Below are 14,637 nucleotides of genomic sequence, written 5' to 3'. Positions count from 1 at the left end.
TGAATATAACACCCACTTCCCCACGTTTGATCCGCTGTGTTAAATATGATTAAGAACAGAATTCAATCATTTGCAAATCCTGTAAACCAGTATTTTAAACAAAGTGAGAAAATGAAACATTTAAAGAAAAATATTAGCCCATTTTGAATTTGATGGCAGCATCCTCTCTCCAAAAACTAAAGGCTTTACGATGTTTAGTGCTGGACCATGTTGGTTAATGTGTAAACTCAACAGTTTCCATTTTGATTAACCTGACCAACATCTAACATAGAACACCTTTGAAGTGGACCTCGCAGCCTGTGGATAACTTCAAACACGTCGAGGTCTTCAGAGGCTGAACTTTGACCCAGCATCACAAGGAGCGCCATAAACACTTGTTACAGTTATTAGAAGGAACCCAGCCTTTAGACATCCCCACAATGACATCGTGACCAAGGGTCTGTTGCATGATTTTTAACATGGCTACAATGTGTCGTCTGCTGAGTCATCGTTTAATACAACAACGTACTGAAAGAGAGCATTCAGCATCTGACTGAGCTGGACTAACCTTCCCTTTCAAAAGTGAAAACTGCAACATAAAACTGGAATACAACCAACTTCTAATGAAATGTAACATTTTATAACATGAACACAGATTCCAGGTGAGCTGTGTCTTCCAGGACTGGATTTACCAGAACAGGTATGAGGACGGTGCCTGACGGGCATGTACGAGCTGGAGTGGATCCCAGCAGACACAGGGTGAGGAGACAGACGACCGTTCACGCTCACACTTATTCACCAGTTAACCTAACCCCACTACCTGAATGTCTGTGAACTGTGGGAGGAAGCCAGAGTCCCCTGAGAGGACCCACACAAACACGGGGAGAACATCCAACCTCCACAGAGACTCTCTCTGCACTAAAAGCACAAAATAAAAACCACACCGTCATGTAATTCAAGAAACTGGTCTTAAAAACAGTTAATCTAATATGTCCACATGGAGCCCGTGTTAAGGTCCGTACTGGGCTTCAGAACATCAAGTGAACAACGTCAGATGGGACCTGGGTGCGTTGTCTCCTGATAGAAAGTGCTGAGGATCAGAAGGACTCAGGGACAACACGATATCTGTCCAGCAGAGGGCGGCATTATTCCAAACGGCTCCATCCTAGAAACATGATGTGGAACAGCTGACCTGTAGATCTGCTCAAGAACAATCGTCACAGTCTGATCACAGTCAGTCCCACGTCTGCCATGTTCTCAGCTTCCTTTAGTACAGGTAGCTTTAATGATCATTTCAAGTGTGGTTGTTTCATGGAAACAGAGAGCAGACTGCAACATCTGTGACAGCCACCTCTAACACTCTGATGGACGTGTGGACAGCAATGCTGCCTGGAACAGTACCGATGTTTCAGGGCTGATGACGTTTTTGGGTGGGACATCTACATCCTGACATATCAAGGTTACTTTACTTTTACGTAAATTTGCTTTACAGAAAAATAATAGCGTTTGTCATCCCTTCACAAACACACACATCGATTTAAACCTGACAGACACATATTTGGAAATTAGACGCGATTAATCAAATCAGAAAAACAGTTATTAGTTATTAAGTTTAGTGACGGCAGCAGGGACAAAGCTGCTTTTATAAGACTTTGTCCTGCATCATTCTCATGATAAAACAGACTCAATGGCCCCAAGATATTTATATGACTGCACTTGCTCAGGTTTGTCCGGATTTCAAACTGTTCTAAAAGTCTTTTGATTCAAATCTGGGGCTGTGTTATTGAAAGCAGCAGAGAAATCGATGAACTGAAGTCCTTTACTCTCTACATGTTTGACAATCAGGTGAAGTAGAATCAAAAGCGCGTCCTCCACTCCTCTGTTGGGCTTATGTGCAATCTGCATTGAATCAAGCTGAAGTTCAGTGTCTTCCATAATCACATTTCTGATGATTTGTTCAAAGACTGAGGTGAGGGCAGCAGGCCTGAAGTCGTTTAGAACTTTTGGACGACTAGATTTAGGACCAGGAACCACGACAGCTTCTTTCCCAAGAGAGGGCATGAACGATTTATTCAGAATAACCTAAAATATAGGACTGAGTTCTTGAGCACAAGTGTAGGAGCCATATGAGTTGTTCCTTTTTGTTTTGGATTAAGAGGGTTGGTTTAAATGCACACCTTGTATTGGTGCACGGGTGTGGGGCGTGACTCGTGGGCGTGTTAGGTGATAAATGTGGTTGTACTCACCTGTTCACCGCACCCGATGAGCAGAAAGGTCGGGTGAGCATGAGGGGAACCTGTTGACCCCAGCTTGAGTCATTGTGATGCATTTTTGGCTGTAACTTGATGTATGTTTTATGCACTAATTGATGCCATAGGCCGATGTTGTAGTTTGGTGTAGTAATTGGTGTAATTCTTGTGAGATGCAGTCATTGTGTTTGTGCAGTCTGTGCATTTGTTTAATAGTTCGATGTGCTGATTTGTATAGTGGACAGTAACATGTGGAATTAAAGGAGCAAATAGTGCAGAAGTGCATCTCATGTGTTTGTTGTTGTCGTCATCAGCGTCCTCATGTTTAGCCTGCTGCGGCCATTTGCTGGAGGAGCCACAACAACTTGTCAACAGAAGAGTTTGTAGGTTTTATTAGATTATTTATATATAGTTTTATTGGTGAGAGTTTTATGGTTCGCTGTTGCCTTTTAGAGTAAGCCTGTGGCTTCACACAGCTGTTTCAATCAGGAGTCTTATTCCCCTGTTAGGTTTCAGCAGTTTCACCTGCATTAGGCGTTGTACTGATTTGCTTTCTATTGTGCATCAGGCGGCTGAAGCCATTGGCTTGGGAGTACCGCCGCAGTTTGTGTTTAAGACAGTTTGTCTTCCTCACAGCTGACGGTATGGAGGTACATAAATACCCATCGCCAGTATGTACGGAAGACTAGGCTGAGTTAGTTAGGTTTAACAGGCAGATTAGTGGGGATGTTACTCCTGTTAATTGTGTGTGTCCACGGTTTATTGAAAGGAACGTCATTAATTTGATGTGTTGGAATGAAGCTCTGTGGCATAGGTGCAGTTTAGCGTTTGGATTTTGTAATGTTTGAGTTATGAGTTATGTGAGTTATGCAAACAACAAAGTTTTTTGCAGCTGTTCACCTAAAAATGCAGCCAAGACGTTTTTAAAATAAACATTTCAAACTATTTACAGAACAATCAGCTGTTCGGCATCAAATCTGATGCCACACAAATTATTTGTGCCACTGCAAAAAATAATTTCTGTCCACTATGAGATAAAGGAGAACAACAGCCTGATACCTGCAGGCCTGACAACAGCAGATGTATCACTCCGCATCAGCCACGCCGCTTTGCTAGCTAAAACACATAAGGACGCTGTCATAGCCTGTCAACCATGTTGATTAGCTGCGTATATACACGAATGTGAATCGCATCATTGGCTGGACTATGGGAGAAGGTGGCATCATTCTAATCGCATACAGGAGCAGCCGGACACTTACTGACTATTAACTACTCGATTTAAATCAAGACGCAACCTCTCGCGCTCTCTCTCTCTCTCACTCACTCACTCACTCACTCACTCACACACACACACACACACACACACACACACACACACACACACACACACACACACACACACACACACACTTTCTAACAGCCATCTTCAAGATAAAACAAATCAAGCTCCAATAACTAGTGAAAAATGTAAAAACTCTCCAAGACATCTGGATTAACGTTAAATCCTAATAACTGTGAACTCTTTGCCATAAATGATAAACTGTAAGATTCCTGTTAAATCAGAAATAAGATATTTGGAAATTCATCTCACAAAGGACCAAAAAGTAAATCGGTCGTTGAACGTGGAGAAGAAACTAAAAGAATTCAAGACCAAACTGAACTCTGGGCTTTTGTCACGGTTCTGGGTCATTTTGACCCAGCATTTTCAGTTCTTATATTACTTTGTATTATGGTTTGTATCCCGATGCTTTTGTTTATTGGTATTCCATGTTTCTGTTATTCTTAGTGAGGGATTAGTTCTTAGGTTGTGTCTCGTGTTTAGTATAGGTTCAGTGTCAAGTCTGCGTCTGTTTCTTGTTTCCTGTTTTATTGTGAAGGGTTGTCTCATGTCAGTGGCTGTATCCCAATTCAGGGTCTGCAGCCTTAAAGTACGCATTTCAAGGCCGATTACGTCACAGCGGCGCGCCAAAGGCTGTCCCAATTCAAAGGCTGCTCGAAATGCGGCCGTGAAATGCGTCCTTCATTTCCCTGAATTTTAAGGCTGTGGCGGTGTAGACTTCGTGGCCCAACATATCCCAGAATGCATAGCGTGGCGGTGGGTGTGGATAATTTAGCCGAAAAATGGCATTAAAACGGATCTCCAATGTGCACTGGACGACAGGAGGGGGAAATCCTTGTGAAAGTGGCCAAAAGACACGAAAAAGGTTACGGCAAAAACAACTAATCATCCGTGTGGATACTAACTCACTCGCCTGGCTAGTGCGCTGCAGAGAGGACGTGAGTAACATCAGTTCTTTTAAGTGAAGGATACTTTTGAAAATACTGAGAAAATGTCAGGAGGCGTTGGACAAATGGACATTTTTGATAATGGCAAAGAGGATTGAACAACATATGTGGTGAGAGATGAACAATATTGTCTGGCTAACAAAATAGAGGATGAGAGGAAAGTTGCTGTGTTCCTGAGTGTCATGGGAGGAAAAACATACAACTTGTTGCGCAGCATCAAACAAAAACTAAATGTGCAAAAGAGACCGAAAGCTGCATGAAGTAACTGAGAAAGACTCAAATGATTCTCAGGAGGATTTGGCATGCCTGGAGCTGTACACAATGCAAGAGAAAGACAATGATGCAATATGGCTCACACCAAAAATACCAGAGGTTGAGTTACAGATGGAACTGGACACTGGGTCTGCCCTCTCACTGATCTTATATGAAGATTACAGAGACAAATTCCCCAATCTGAAACTGAAACACACCTCGGTGAAACTGAAAACATACACAGGTGAAAGAATAACTCCTCTGGGAAAAGTGAAAGTGGAATATGAGAAAAAGAAATGAAACCTGGAACTTTATGTCAGTGAGACTGGAATGAGGCCCGAGTGCACATTCTGTGGATGAAAGACTGAAACAGAAACTTAATAACCGTGCCCAGGTGATCAAAGATGGAATCAGCACCCTGAAAAATATTAAAGCACAGATCATACTGGAGGACAATGCAAAACCAAGATTTCACAAGGCACGTCCTGTACCTTATGCTTTATGCCCCAAAGTCGAAGCAGAGCTCCAGCGCTTGGAAGAGCAAGGAATACTCACCAAGGTGGAATGGTCAGATTGGGCTACACCAATAGTGTCAGTAAGCAAGAAAGCAAGTGACAGAGTGCAGATCTGTGGTGATTTTAAGGTTTCAGTGAACCCAGTTCTCCGCATAGATCAGTACCCACTTCCACGGATAGAAGACATATTCACAGCAGTCGCAGGTGGCAAACACTTTTCAAAAACTGACCTTGCCCAGGCTTATCTCCAGTTGGAAGTAGAAGAGACATCCAGGAAATATGTGGTGATAAACACTCACAAAGGCCTATATCAGTACAACAGGCTGGTATTTGGTATCACCAGTGTCCCAGCAGTATGGCGACGTGCCATGGATCAGGTCCTACAAGGCATTCCAGGAACAGTGTTTTCTGGATGACATAATAGTCACTGGTGTTGATGAGGAGACTCATCTGGCTAACCTAACAGCAGTCCTGGCCAGGCTAGAAAAATATGGATTGAGAGCAAACAAAAACAAATGTGAGTTCTTCAAGGATGCCATTGAGTATTGTGGACACAAGATCGACAGACATGGGCTCCACAAAACCGAGGACAAAGTTGAAGCAGTCCTGAAGGCACCAGACACTAAAAATGTGAGTCAGCTACGTTCATTCTTGGGCTTAATTAATTATTACCACAAGTTTCTACCAAACCTTTCAACAGTCCTGCACCCGCTGAACTCTCTGCTGCAACAAAATGTCAAATGGAAATGGACAAAAAACTATGAAGAGGCATTTAATTTAGTTAAGTTAAGCAGCTCATTACATCAGAGGAGGTTCTGACACACTTTGACCCCAAGCTACCACTTCGCCTCGCCTGTGATGCCTCACCATATGGCATTGGTGCCGTGCTATCTCACAAAATGCCTGATAGATCCGAACGACTACTTGCCTTTGCCTCAAGGTCCCTAAATGCAGCCGAGCACAACTATACGCAGATAGACAGAGAAACACTCAGTCTAGTGTGGGGAGTGAAGAAGTTTAATCAGTATTTATATGGACGACACTTCACCCTGATCACAGACCACCGACCTCTGGTGTCCATCTTTAACCCTCAGAAAGGTATTCCAACCATGGCTTGCGTACGCTTGCTTGGGCTTTGTTCCTGGGTGCACACACCTACACCATTGAGTTCAAAGGGACAAAGCTACATGGAAATGCAGATGGACTTTCACGTCTTCCACACATGCAACCCACCGAAGAAATGACTGCTCCAGCTACTGTGTTTCATGTTACACAAATGGAACCCCTACCTGTCACAAGTGCTCAGGTGAAAAGAGAAACGAGCCAAAACACAATCTTGTCAAACGATCTTACTGTGAATGGTTGGCCGTCCTGTAGTGACACTCAGTTCTCTGCGTACTCCACCCACAAAGACCAACTATCCGTTTGCCAAGGATGTGTCATGTGGGGAACTCGTGTCATCCTGCCACCCAAACTACGTACAAAGGTACTGGACTCACTGCACGATGGACATTTGGGTGTTAAGATGAAAGGTCTTGCTAGAAGCTATGTTTGGTGGCCAGGCACTGATTGTGAAATGGAGAATATGGCTAAATCCTGCATTGTTTGCCAGCAGACGCTGCGCCAGCCTCAAACAGCACCTGTACACGCGTGGGAGTGGCCATCCGCTCCATGGCAACGCATTCATATAGACTATGCTGGCCCATTTATGGACCAAATGTTCCTGGTTGTGGTTGATGCCCACTCAAAGTGGCCAGAAATCTTCCCCGTAAAGCAAGCAACAGCTGCCAGCACGATCAATAGTCTTTGGTCACCGTTTGCTCGCACAGGTCTGCCACAACAGCTCGTAAGTGACAATGGTCATCAGTTTACTGGAGAGGAGTTCCAGTGTTTCCTTGGGAGTAACGGCATACGACATATCACTTCAGCTCCCCATCATCCTGCAACAAAGCTGAACCAGCCAGTCGCACAGAGGGGAAACCGCTACAACAGAAAATTGACAATTTTTTTACTGTCTTACCACTCATGCAACAACTGGACACACACCTGCAATGCTCTTCATGGGATGAGATCTGAGATCACGTCTAGATTTGCTGAAACCAGACATTCGCAAGGATGTCCAAGATAAACAGTCTTCCATGGTGGAAGCAACAAGAAACAAAACCAGGTTCTTCAATGTTGGACAAAGAGTTCTCGCCAGAGACTACAGAGACCCAAGTCAGAAATGGCATTCTGGCACGATTCGTTCACGGACCGGACCGCTGATATACACCATAAATGTTGGAGCCAACTTAGTCTGGTGTAGACATGTTGATCAGATTCTAGATGCAGAATGTCACGTGGTTCCAGAGCAACCTGAGAGGACACATCTACACCTCAAGATTCAGAAGAGTTTGCCCTCGCTTCACCACCTGAGGTTCAGGGTTTACGTGAAACCACCAATGTTCAAACACCTGAACTTTCCACACAGAGCACTATGGACTCTGACCAAACAGGCAGACGTTACCCTGAGAGAAATCGCAGAGCACCTCAGAGACTGAACTTATAGGTTTCCAGTTCATTTTGTAAGGAAAGCAGTTAAAATGTTTAAGAGGAAACAACCTACCTCTATGTTGTAAATCACTGAGTAGGTGTCATATTTCAGTTTAAGTACAATTATTGGGTTACGGCATTTACCTGAAAATATCTCGATTGTTTGATACTTAATGTGTTCATCAAAGCTGGATGGGAGGAACTGTGATGTATTTAGTAAAATCAGTCTATATTTTGTGGTAAAGTAGAGAACACCAAGCGTGGTGCATGTGTGCATTGATATGCCTGTGCCGTTCCACAACAAGGTTAATAAAGTAAGTTACTAACAACCAAAAATGTGTTGTTACTTTACCAGTTGAGTTATAAGAGAGAACATAACAAACTGGTTGAGATCCTGGATTAAAGAGGGAATGGGAAGGGAAGAGGAGTACAGAGGACTGATTGGTCGGTTCGTGAGGAGAATCACCTGAAACTGAATGTGGCCAAAACAAAGGTGCTGGTGGTGGACTAATTGTAATTTAAAATGTGAACATTTTAGCTGTCCTCCATCATTCTCCCTGAGGAGTCGAGTTACGGTGACTTTGTATCTTCTACAAGAGACGCACAAGAGCAAGTTAAAAAAAACTGTAGAGGAAAATATGGCAAAGTCCCAAGACTTACAAAAGGAAGCTTATGCTAGACGAGTCCAGAAGTACAGAAACCTTGTGTACAGCGTTGGAGATGAAGTTCTTCTCTTGAACGTGAAACGTGGAAGGAAGGGAGGAAGACTTGATCCAGATTTTTCAGGACCCTACACCATTCAAGACATCGCTGGCAAATGTGTGAGATTAAAAAAACACGGAAGGAGCAACTTTAAGAAATCACTACAGCATTGACCATATCAAGCCGTACAGAAGAAGCCACCATGTAAATATCAGTGACAATTAAAAATACCCAACTCGCAGTCAGACAGTGAACAGCAGCACAGACCTGAAGATGCCTCCCTGCCATCCTACTGCTAACCCTCAGTGCCAGCAAAGTCCAGAGGATTCATTATGCACCCAAAACGGCTGACACAAGGAGTTTAATTGTGTTCCAGGACCAGAAACGCGTGAACAAGAACTTCCCTCCCGGAAACAAAGCTTAGAAAATGAAGGTGACATAGTGAACAACTCTTTTTGACCAGTTGGTCATTTGTTGCCAGTTTGGCGTTGCAACTTAATTGACTGTTGCATGACTTTGTTTGCATTTTGCAGTCTTCAACTCATATTAGATGTAAAGAAACATGCAACGTGCACTGAGCTTGTGGAAGTCTGGAAATGGATCTGCCTGTCAGTAATTTTCTATTTTGCCCACCCGCTGTACCTTTCCTATTTCTCTGCGTGTAAATGCATGCCTATTGTATTGACTTTTTCCTGTTGTGGCCCGTTGGCCTTTACCAAGCTTATCCACTAGAAATCTCATGCATGCCTGAGCTAACTTATCATATTTTTCTTTTAGTAAAGAGGCTATGGCGTGCAAAGGATACTGGGCGCCTGGAGTCAGTTGTTGGACCATACAAGTTATTGGATTCCTCTTTTCGAACACTGCAGGGGTCACGGTGGTTTCTGATGAGGTAAGAGAACTTATCATTATTGATTCTGATTTCGAGGTTCTGCTCCTTCTGAAGCATTTGCAGTGCAGAGACCATTAATAGTTTAAAATGTGCGAGTAGGTCGGGGGGTTTATATAGCAAAACTCTGATAAGGTTTCACCCATTCACTTCAACAGGAAAAAATGTTATCAACCACAACACAGATGTTGTGACATCTGTGACATCATAATACCCAGTTTCAGTATATGCAGAAAGAACCTTTATCAGCAATTCTATTCCTTTAGATGTTTTTGTGTACAGCACTCAAGCAGTTACTTCAAAAATTGTTGCTGTTGTTGTATAAACTCAGATTTTTCAAAACAGGTCATTGATGCATATCTGCAACGTGTTATTGACAGACGAAAGGTAAGTAAGAAATGTCATTTACCTACTAATTTTGAAATAAAAAAAAACCCTATTTACTGTTCTATAACATTTTTGTATACTTGTGCAGAATGCTGCACACCTGCTCTGTTCAGTAGTTGCAAGCTCGTTGTTTTCTGGGCAGTTCAGATGCCTCAACTGGTATGTTGAAAGCTCAGAAGTGGTCCAAACAGTTGACTCCTTTCTGTTGCTGAGGAAAGAGTTCGGTTCCTTTAAAGAAGACTATATTTGAAAACACCCTGAGACGCATGGTACCTAAGTAAATCCAAATGACTCTGCACTTCCAATCCCACAGATGAAGTTCCCAGTTGAAGACGTGGCTGTGCCCTGTGAACTTTGGTACACACTGGATTCTTGTGGTATGTGTTCATTTTGTTATTAATTTGCATAATTTGTTGTGAAGCAGTTTCTTGCACAAAGTGTTATTTTTAAATAAGTTTTCAGTGGCACAAACAATTGTAATTTTTAATTTAACTTTTTCTTTAGATTGTCAACATTTCTGCACAGAAAATACTGCTCATAGACCCCATGGGAATGAAGGTGTTTATGACAGGAAAATTCTGCGCAACTGGAGGTATGTATGATACTGAGGTGTTATTCTTAGATTAAAAAAAAAAATCTTGTTTCATTACAAACACTTTTGTTCAACTAGGAATTTTCTGAGGATGAGAGGGCATGAAGACACCATGGAGTGGCAGTTACAGACTATGCAACACAACAAGCGACAGGATTCCTGCAGTTGTGGAGTTTTACTGTTAAAGGTAACCCGTATTCAAATGATTCAGTTTCTTGTTAGCTAGAATTAAGACTTTAAGTGAATTTAAGTGAAGTGAAAGTTATTTCGGTCAACAACAACAAAGATGATCATTTTACATAGAAGTACTTAATCATACAGTAACTGAAAAAAGAAATAGGCTGAAGCCTTGTGGCTTATAATTATCCTATCCTTTACCTAATTAAGACTTTACATTCTAATTATGATCAATCTCACAGTTTGCAGAACACTACCTTGATTTTGGAGAGGTCAGTGAGGTGTCAACCACTACAGAGCCAGTTGTGCTGGAGCGAATGCAGATAGCTTGCACCCTACTTGAAAATCGAGGTAAGTCCAGTAAAGTCCTTATCACGTTAGTGCGTACTTCCAATTTAAATAGTGCTTTTCAAACAGCACAGTACAAATAGTGCTCTTCAAACACTTTCAGATAAGACCCTTCTCAAAGTCTAATTTAGACTAATTTTCCAGGAAGTATATTTGGAAAAAATGTACTATTATTTTTTAATTATTCAATAAATAATGTTTGATTAAAACCTAACTATGATTGTGTTTCAGGGAACGCTGAGGACTACTGCATTGTTTGCTCCATGTTAGATGCTAACGCTGACCGCAGCATGATTGAAATGGTAAAACAAAACAAAACAAAAGAAACACATAAGTCTTAGTATCATTACTTGCCAATCATAATTAAAATGTTGAGTAATAGTATTCACCAAACAGAATATGAGCCATTTATTTTTCCTTTCCAGGTGCAGTATGAATCTTGCCAAAGATGGGCACATTTTGCATGTGAAAAATATAAAGAGAGCAACCAAGAATATAAATGCCAAAAATGTAGCCAGAGTCAGACGGAGACTGTGCAGAGACTGTAGAAGGACAGAGCAGCAGCAGAGCAGTCCAGATACACTGATGATCCTCTGTCAGATCCAGAGGGACACACAGGGATGATGCTGGACTCTACATTGTGTCTGACAGTGGAGCTGTTCTCAGAGCAGTTCACTCTGCAGCACTGACAGTCATCTGCACTTCTTCTCATTCCTCTGTCAGTCACTGCTGGATGAAGCTCTCCTCTCCACCTCCCAGTAACATGGCCCAGTCAGAGCGTCTCTACACACAAGCTGCTGCTGCTTCAACCTCTCTGGATCATCAGGACACAGCTCCTCCTCTCTCAGCACACACACCGTCCTGTTTACCATCATCACCACCTGCAGAGAGAAGAAGGAAGAGCAGAGGAGATAAACGCGTGTTTCCAGAGACTCTTCATCAGCTGTCAGTCAGTGATGCAGCACATCCAGTATAAAGAGCAGCAGGGACTTCAGTGCTGGGACTGTACTAGGACTCATTGTTGCTTCACTTTTTCTAATCTTTGGATTTTTATTGAAGTTGATGAAAATGTTTTTCCCTCCTAGTTTGAGTTTGGACTTTCATTCATTAGAAGAACCTTGGTGTGTCCACTCTGAGCTCTGTAGGAACCCCAACAACAAGCCCAACAATCCAGATGGACGGTTCCAGCTGTTAACTGGAGGAATTCCATCCAAACATCTGCTCTCACTAAATTCTTCCTCACCTACAGACTGTGTTCTTCACTGCTTTAAACTTGGAAATGAATGCAGTCATTGGTCTGCGTGCTGCTTTGTTCAGAGAGCTGATTGGCTGTTGACAGTGTTTGATCAGAGCGTGTCAGCCGTTACTATGGTGACCATAAAGGTCAGAAACAGGAAGTGTTTGTGTCCAATCCTGAAGCCTGTCACCATTCTCCTCTCACAGCTTCACTGAGAAGCTGCAGCTTTACAGGAAACACTGGATCTTTGTTTCATACTGACTGTGTTTAGTACAATACTGCTGACAGCACCACCCACTCACTCCATCACTCTACTGACCTCAGAGTCTCCAGTCTGTAGTCTGGACTCTGCTGAAGATCAGACAGCTGCTTCACATCTGGATCCTTCAGGTTGTTTCCCCACAGGTTCAGCTCTCTCAGATGGGAGGGGTTGGACTTCAGTGCTGCTGCCAGATAATCACAGCTGATCTTTGACAAACCACAGTCGATCAATCTGTATAAAGAATGAAAGATGTAAGTTTATTAGACAAAGTGTGAGCTTGAAATCATTCAGTGTTTCATCATCTGTTCAGAGCTGAAGAAGGTTCAGAATGTAGAAGTTTAGAAAATGGAAACTCCAAACAGCTGAAGCCAACAGGAAGCAGCTTCAAACAGGAAACTGTGCAGAGTTTCAGACTATATGTCCTGATGCAGCCAGTTGGATTTTGGAGATTTGAATCTTTGTTCTGTGACTAAGTCCTTGAATCATTTCTTCCAGTTGGTCCAACAAGACAGACTAAGTGTTGGACATGTGTTGTGGCTCCATTAGGGGAGCTTCTAAATGTGATGTGATGGCCCCTCTGGGTCTGTCAGGTCACAGCACTGAAGAGAGCTCAAACTGGGCACACAGTTGTTCCAGTCTGGACCAAAGACTCTATACTGGGACTGAGGGACTGCTTTGACTGCACCCACTGGGACTTTTTAAAGGCTCATGTTCTCACGTAGATCATCGATTTCTACTTACATTTCTTTCTGGGAAAAATGGGGATTACTTTGGAAACAGGAAGTATTTTCCCCAATAAGCAGCCCTGGATTAGTAAATCACTCCAACATGTTCTCAGGCAGAAGAAGCTGTCTTGTTATGAGGGAGAGAAGAAAAAGATTGAGGCACAGAAACTTGTTGAAAGAGAGATAAAGCAGCTAAAATCAGGTGTAAAAGTAAAGCAGAGGATGAGCTGAATAAAGGACACTCAAGGCTGGCTTGGAAAGGAATGAAGTCCATGGTGGGGATGCAGAACAAGGAGCAAAGATGAATGTGATGCTGAATCAGCAGAAGACTTGGACTCATTGGATTCCAGCTTTGATATCATTGATTTCAATGAAGAGCTTTGTGATTGTAGCAAAGGGCTGGTAGCTCTGAGAGTCCCACTGATGAGGTGTTTGTGTGGAAATCTCTTAGTGGGACCAAAGAGAGAAAAAGCCCTGGTCCTGATGCTGTGGGAGGGAAATGATTGAAGTGTGCTGTGAGGAACTGACTGGGAGATTTTCACACATTTTCCAGTCCTCCTTGGAACAACAGGAAGTTCCCAGCACATGGAAACAAAGGTTAAGTGTCCTATGGCACTCAGTGATGATGGTGCTGTGGCCCCACCACCTCCACCTCTTTGTAAAGGAACTAACTGTCATCTGGAGCTTCAAATGGAACTAAGACTTCCTCCACTATGTGGCAGTGTCTGATGAGAAAGTGTTAGTGGAGCTGGCCTGGAGTCAGAAACAGGAAGATGCAGGATTTGGGCTGAAATGGGGGAAAGTGGTTCGCACTAGTGCCTTAAAGCAAGAAGGTTGTAGGTTGAAGCTTGTTGGCCTTTCTGTGGAGGTTGGATGTTCTCCCACAGTCCAATGAAATGCTGCTTAGGTTCATTGGTGCTTCTAAATTGGCTGTAGGTGTGGATGTGAGAGAGTGCTTCTCTGTCTCTCTCTGTTGGCCCTGTGATGGACTGCTCACCTGTGCAGGTGGACCACGCCTCTTGCCCTATGACAGCTAGGGCACAGGCTGCAGCCCTGTGAGCCTAAGCTGAATAAACAGTTAGCAAAAATGATCCATAGATGGCCTGAAATCCCCCAGTTAGCAGTTTGGTAGATAGCTATGACATGCTAATCCCATCCAGCAGCTGTATTCTACCTGTAAGCTGATCCCTGCTGAGCCAAAGCACTTTTTCATATACAAATTACAACCTTTAATAGAAACCTATTGGTCAGCATCTTATTAGCCTGCTGTTAGCTTCATTCCACAGAAAACTGAGAGAAACTAACAGAGTTGATAAAGAATAAAGAGAAATGTGCTGATTTAAAGCCTTTGAAGTGCTTCAGATGATCTCTGTCCACTTCTGTCCACTCATTCATTCATGTAAGCTTTCTAATGCAGCTTTGATCTTCACAGTCTGCTTCATGAAACTCATTCTAACCCTGAATGTCAGAGTGTTCCTCCTTCTCTTTCCCATCATTCATGCTGG

General features: G+C 42.9%; 1 long non-coding RNA gene across 1 annotated transcript in view; it reads left to right on the top strand.

Moving 5' to 3' along the window:
• Window positions 1-14,637, top strand: part of LOC146676653 (uncharacterized) — a 448,379-nt gene that overhangs the window by 197,667 nt on the left and 236,075 nt on the right. The gene's annotated exons all lie outside the window — the stretch shown is intronic.

This window comes from Rhamphochromis longiceps, linkage group LG3, assembly GCF_057381845.1.
Source record: "Rhamphochromis longiceps isolate RC_006_pf linkage group LG3, R_longiceps_female_GT1.1, whole genome shotgun sequence".
Taxonomy (NCBI): Eukaryota; Metazoa; Chordata; class Actinopteri; order Cichliformes; family Cichlidae; genus Rhamphochromis; species Rhamphochromis longiceps.
This window is presented reverse-complemented; position numbering and strand designations above follow the sequence as displayed.